General features: G+C 56.7%; 1 protein-coding gene across 2 annotated transcripts in view; it reads left to right on the top strand.

Annotated features, from left to right (window-relative positions):
* The first annotated feature begins 3,663 nt into the window (after positions 1–3,663).
* The window catches only part of TMPRSS2 (transmembrane serine protease 2), a 35,726-nt gene continuing 33,389 nt past the window's right edge, over positions 3,664–6,000 (top strand). The window contains exon 1 of one of the 2 annotated variants that reach the window (XM_058732068.1): positions 3,664–3,796. The gene's annotated coding sequence lies outside the window, so the exon portion shown is untranslated. Of the gene's footprint in view, positions 3,797–3,845; positions 3,964–6,000 lie in introns of those variants that run through there. The other variant, XM_058732069.1, reaches the window with a different exon arrangement.

Here is a 6,000-nt window from a genome sequence, read left to right as displayed (position 1 = left end):
TTGGGTTTCCTCTTTATTTTAAGGGTTCTGCGTTCTTACTATAGGATGTTTAACTATGGATTCCTCTTTTTCCTGCTTTGGATTTGTTGTGCTTCAATAATATAAAGATTCATGACTTTTATCAATTTTAGAAAAGTTTTAATCATCACTTTTACTTCATTCTCTCTGTTATCACATTTTGGAGATCTAATCAGACTTATTTTATTTATTTATTTTTTAAAGTAGGCTCCATACCCAGCAAGGAGTCCAACACGGGGGCTTGAACTCACCACCCTCAGAATGAACACCTGAGCTGAGATCGAGAAAGACGCTTAACCGACTGAGTCACCCAGGAGCCCCCAGACATAGCTTAGATCTTCTTCCTCTATTCTCCATACCACTCAGCTTCTTTTTCATATATTTTTAAAAATAACTTAGTCCCTTTGTGTGCATTTTGGATAAATTCTCCGGTCCGTGTCATGGATTCCCTCTTCAGCTACTGGAATGCTTCTTTTTCTTTGAAAGTTCTCTTTAGTGTTTCTCCCTGCAGGTCTGCTAAGTTATTTTTACAGATCCTTGCTTCTTATTCATTTGTAGAGTCTCTCTTTTTTAAAATATAGCGAACATACTTATTTTCTCATTTGTATCTAATAACTCCAGTAGCTATGGTCTTGTTGTTCTCGCTGACTTTTTTCCTAACGCCTTCTATTTGTTGTTTTAAACTAAATTAATGCTCTCTTTAATTGTGACTGTATAGGACTTCCCCCCCCCCCCCCCCACTGTGCTGAGGGGTGAATAGTCAGGGTCATCCAGAGAAAACAGAACCAACAGGATAGATCCACCTCTCTCCTCTCTCTCTCTCTCTCTCTCTCTCTCTCTCTCAGAATCAGCTCGTGTGATTATGGAGGCCAAGAATCTGCTCTCTGCGCGCTGGAGAACAGAAAAGCCAGCGGCGTGATTTAATCTGAGTCAAAGGTCTGAGAATCAAGAGCACCAATGTTGGAGGGCGGGCATACATGGATGCCCCAGTCAGGCAGAGAGAGCATACTTCGCCCTCCCTCTGCCTCCACCTGCATTGGTGAGGGCAGTGCTCGGTGTACTAATTCAAATGCCAATTTCTTCCAGAAGCACCCTCACAGCCACACCCAGGAACAATGTTTTACCATCAAGCTGGACCTCTTTTAGCCCAGTCGAGGTGACACATAAAATCAACCAACACAAGCAGCATTCCACGAAAGAGGATCCAAGTTGGCTCTGGCCGTGTGCTGGGACATCCCCCAATCTAGAACCACCTTAGATTAAATTCTTGGCTCGATGATTTCTGGCCACCAAGGTAGTAAGAATTTAGGCTCAAAACTTAAACTGTCATAGGAGGACCTGTTTGTAGTTACAAATTCTTAGGGGAGTATTATTCCTTCTCTACAGAGAGCTAAGACTAAGATACAGACAAGTTTGTTGGTCATCACCTTCCAGTGGGAAGGATAGCAATTTTTTCTTTGAATTCTCTTTCTTTCTGAGAGAGCTTTGTGTGTTTTGACACGCTGTGGTGGTATCCTAGCCAACTTCCCACTTTGCTGAAGCCTTTGACTTTGCCATTCACCCTCATCCCCTGGGCGTAAAGCTCTTCAGAACATTTGATGGCTTCAGGATGTGTGCCACTGTGGCTCCTTCCTCCCTTCCCCGGATACAGACCCACACTTCACTTTTGTGTCCGGGAAGTTCCCAATTCTTCTTGCAAATTCGGCTGTAATTTTTTTAACGTGTACTTATTTTTGAGCGGGGGGGGCGGGGGGGGGCACAAGATCCCAAGAGGGCTCTGCACTGACAGCAGTGAGCCCAATGTGGGGCTCAAACCCACAAACCGTGAGGCCATGACCTGAGCCGAAGTTGGATGTTTAACTGAGCCACCCAGGGGCCCCAGTGCAGCTGTAATTTTAAAGGACATTAACAGGGAACCCTGGGTGGCTCAGTTGGTTAAACGTCCAACTTCAGCTCAGGCCATGATCTCATGGCTCATGAGTTGGAACCCCATGTCAGGCTCCGTGCTGACAGCTCAGAGCCTGGAGCCTGCTTCGGATTCTGTGTCTCCCTCTCTCTCCCCACCTCCCCCACTCATGCTCTGTCTCTCTGTCTCAAAAATGAATAAACGTTTAAAAATATTTTAATGAAAAAAAAAGTAAGGTTCTGCTTTCATTGTATCACAGCTACTCCCCTTGGTAAGCCATTCTGATTTGCCGCCTGTATTCATGAAAGAGGTGGCAATGTGGGCCTAACTTGGGAGCCGATGTGATGCTGTGGTTCAATGATGCCATGAAGAGCTGGTTTTCTAGTCTTCTCTATGCTGTCATGTTGGAAGGAGGAACTTTCTCCACTGCACAAGGCAGTAGGTTTCTGGACGTTCCCTGAGAAGAAAATCCCCAAGCCCCTCCCCTAAGCCCCTCACTTTACGGGCCATGAGCCAGTCGTGAGCTCATCCCTGAAGCAGGAATTCTGGCAGGGAACGGGACAGAGCGGCTGAGCCGAGACTGGCCACATGGCCACCTCCAGCGTGGAAGTCAAGTTGGCTCCCAGGCTGATGGTCAACTCCTGGGAGGTGTGTCCACTCCAACAAACATTCCCCGCAGCAGTGCAGAGAAGGAGAAATGGACGTTGTGAGAATAACCAGCAGAAGAGGGATGAACACAGAGACACATGTGCCACCTGGTGTGAAGGTGGACTTGGGGGTTTGCTGGAACATGGGCTCATTTCTGGACAGCCCTGAACACGCCATTCAAAACCAAGATAAGTGAGTGGCCAGGAGGAGACCATCCTACCCGACCTATCTGTCATTCACAACCCCGCCTGGGCAATGTCCTCTACTGGGGACAACCCGGACACCTGTAAAGTATGAGAGATGGGTGGGTGCCGGGGAATATTCGGGATGGTCCCCTCGGTGGCTGTGAGGGTGGGAGACAAAGGAAAGGTCGGGAAGGGAAGAACTTACTAGGGAAGCCCAGCTCCCAGCCAAGGAGTCATGTGAGTTGGCAGGAGGTAGGTTTTCTTCCGCTCCCACTTTATCAGAAAGCAATCCATGTTTTGTGTATTGCAAACTTGGAAAGAGTTCCTAAGGACAGGGAAGAGCCTGTCTTCTGGACGAAGGTTTATCTCCCCAGCTTTCCTCCCGCCCCCCCCCCCACCCCTTGTCTGTGATGCTGGGCAGCCCTTTCACCACTGCTGGGGACAAGGGGAAGGTGGGGGTGACTTGGGATCCGAAGGCAAAACAAAGGCGGGCACAGGAGGGCTGGAGAGGGTCCTCGGTGGTCCTTGCGTGGGGACAGAGGCCACACGCTCTGTCCAGGAGCTCCCGGGGGGGGGGGGCCTCCGGCGGGGACTCAATCACTGCCCCCCCCCAGAAGTTCCCTCCTTAACCCAAACTCGAGACCTCGGGGCCCCAAAGCGCTCGCAACGGGGGCGGTCCAGGGGACGTGGGGAGGGAGGCGCGCCCCTCAGAGCCCTACGCCCCCCTCGGCCCTCCGGGGACCTAGCCGGAGCTCCAAGGGGTCCACCCCGCGGGCGGGGACCGGGAGAGCGCCCCGGGCTTTCCCGGGAAGAAACTCCTCCTCCCGCCGCCCCGCCCCGTCCCCTCCCGGTGCCCGCGGTGCCCCGGGACCGCGTTTAGGGGTGTCGCCCTGGGCGCTCCGACACCGCCTCCCGGGATTAAAGCGGGGACTCCGGGCAGAGGAAGACGCGAGTTCCGCAGGAGGCCGAGGAGGCGGAGGAAGAGGAGGAAGGGGAGGACGAGCCAGGGGCGGAGAGCGCCGGGCGGGGAGCCCCGCAGGTGAGCGGCGCGCCGGCCGGGTCTCCCGGCGGAGTCTGGGGCGCGGGTCCCAGGCGCGAAAAGAAGGATCTGGGTGCCAGGGGACAACCCAAGCGTCCCCCTCCCCCCCCGCCCTGGTTGGCGGCGTCTGGAGGTGAGGCCAGGTGTGAGCAGCGCGAGCGCAGCAGGTGCGTCCTCCCGCCGGCGGGACGCCCCGGGCAGGGCCGGGCAGCGCGCCCTCGGTGGGGGCCGGAGGGGGCCGGCTTCGCGCAGCCGGGAACGTCGCTCCGCGTCCCTGGCTCATTGGTCGGAGCAGAGAGTGCCTCGGGGTCCCTCGGGGTGGGTCCCCTCGGCCAGAGCCGGCTCCAGGACCCCCCGCCTTCTGCGGCCCCGGAGCTGGGGACCAGGGGTGCGCCTTTTCCTTTGGGGGGGTGAGGAGGACAGAGCGTTGCCTATCCGTTTCTTTGTTTCGGGAAAATCTCTGCAGCCCCGAAGTGTTACCTGAACTCCTTCTACTTCTTGGTTCCCTCCCGAGGTGGGGAGAAACTGGAAACTCGCTGTAGATTCCGGGAGCGATACCGCCGGCGCGGCGGGGACGGCGGGGACAGGGCCCGGAGGGCCCCCCGGGCGAGGCGCGAAAGGCTCGGCCGTTCCGGGGAGGGACTGGCCCACAGCCCGGATCAAAGCCGGGCCGCCCGGGCACCGGGGTCCGCAGGAAGCCGCCCGGGAGGAGCGCTCCTGGCTCTGGCCCCGCGCTCCCTGCCGGGGACAAGGACGGGCCACCCCGGCGCTCTGGTCCACCGCACGCCGTCAGGCCCGGACCTGGACAGTGGCTGCGGGGCTCAGCGCACCGGCCTGGCCGTGGACAGGTGTCCTGCCCCTGGCCCCACGTGCTCTGCGGAAGAATTGCCTTATGGCCCCAAAGTTCGTGCGTCCACACTCCAGAGGGCATTTGCCAGCCCAGAGCCCTGAGCCGGTGCTGAAGCGGTCGCCCCCGCCCGAGGGCACAGCCAGGTGGCCTGGAATCCCAAAGCCCGAATCCCTTTTCAACCCACAGGGGAGGCGGGGAGCGGTCAAGAGGAATCCTAGTGGCTCATTTGGGAGGGAAATGATAGCTGGGAGGCCGAGGTCCACCTGGTGGGCAGGCGTCACCAGGGGCTCGGCCCTGACACAGCGGATCCCTAGATTCCAACTGGCGCAGCAGTTCCGGGGCTAAGATGGGCACACCCAGGGGGGCGCTGGCCTTTGTGCTCCTGGCCTAGCAGCTACAGAGCCTCACCAGGCTCATGGAAACTTACAAAGGCCGCCCGGAGGGAGTTTTAAGGTGTTCAGGAACCCTGAAGTGCGGGTTGTTGACTTAGCCTGGGAGGTGGGGGGAGGTTCTCCCGGAAGTGAGGCCGGTGCCAGCCTCCCCTGAAGGCCGGTAGGGGCTGGGAACGGGGACAAAGATTACCCAGGCCCAGGAACCTGGGGACGCAGGCTCTCAGGCTGCCGCTGCTGGGTGAGGCAAAGGGACCTGGTGGGCCAGGTCGGGTGGGGGGAAGCCCCCAGGAAGTCGCTGGCTTCCTTTTCTCAGCGTTTCCAGAGGTGAGGCCTGCCTGCCTCCCTCCACCACGGCAGGCCTTACTGGGGGTTGGGGTTACCAGGAAAGGGCATGGCCAAGCAAGCGAACGCTCAGCCCAAGAGTTGGGGGGTGGGGGGCGTTCCCGCAGTGGAGACCCTCTGCCTGGAGATCGGTCACTCAACTCCTTCCTCTGTTTTTGTTTTTTGTTTTTAAATATCAACCCGGGAGCAGTGTGGCCTTTGTTCTTGGCTTGGATGAGTCAGGCCAAGCCACTTTTCCCTTCAACATTCACAAGGTCAGGCTTCTCCTAACAAGGCTGTGTTGTTGCCAGAGCCCCGGACGCTGCTTGGAGCTTGGGCCTCGCACCCGTGGCTGGCTCTGCCCTGGGCTCAGTCCCCGGAATTGCAGGAGAAAACGGGGCCGCACTGGTGTTATAATTAATAATGGCAAACCTGGATGAGGCACTCTCTTCCAGCCAGGTGTCATTCCAAACTCTTTGTAGCGTACTTAATTATGGGGAAACTGAGGCAGAGAGGTGAGATACTTGCTCCGGGTCCCGTAACCCCTGGGAAGACCTGGGGAAGAAGCCAGGCTGTCTGGCTCCTTAGGGCTCTGACAGGTAGTGCGGCTGCCTTTCCTTCCTCTAGAAGATGGGAGTGTC

This window comes from Neofelis nebulosa, chromosome 5, assembly GCF_028018385.1.
Source record: "Neofelis nebulosa isolate mNeoNeb1 chromosome 5, mNeoNeb1.pri, whole genome shotgun sequence".
Classification (NCBI taxonomy): domain Eukaryota; kingdom Metazoa; phylum Chordata; class Mammalia; order Carnivora; family Felidae; genus Neofelis; species Neofelis nebulosa.
This window is presented reverse-complemented; position numbering and strand designations above follow the sequence as displayed.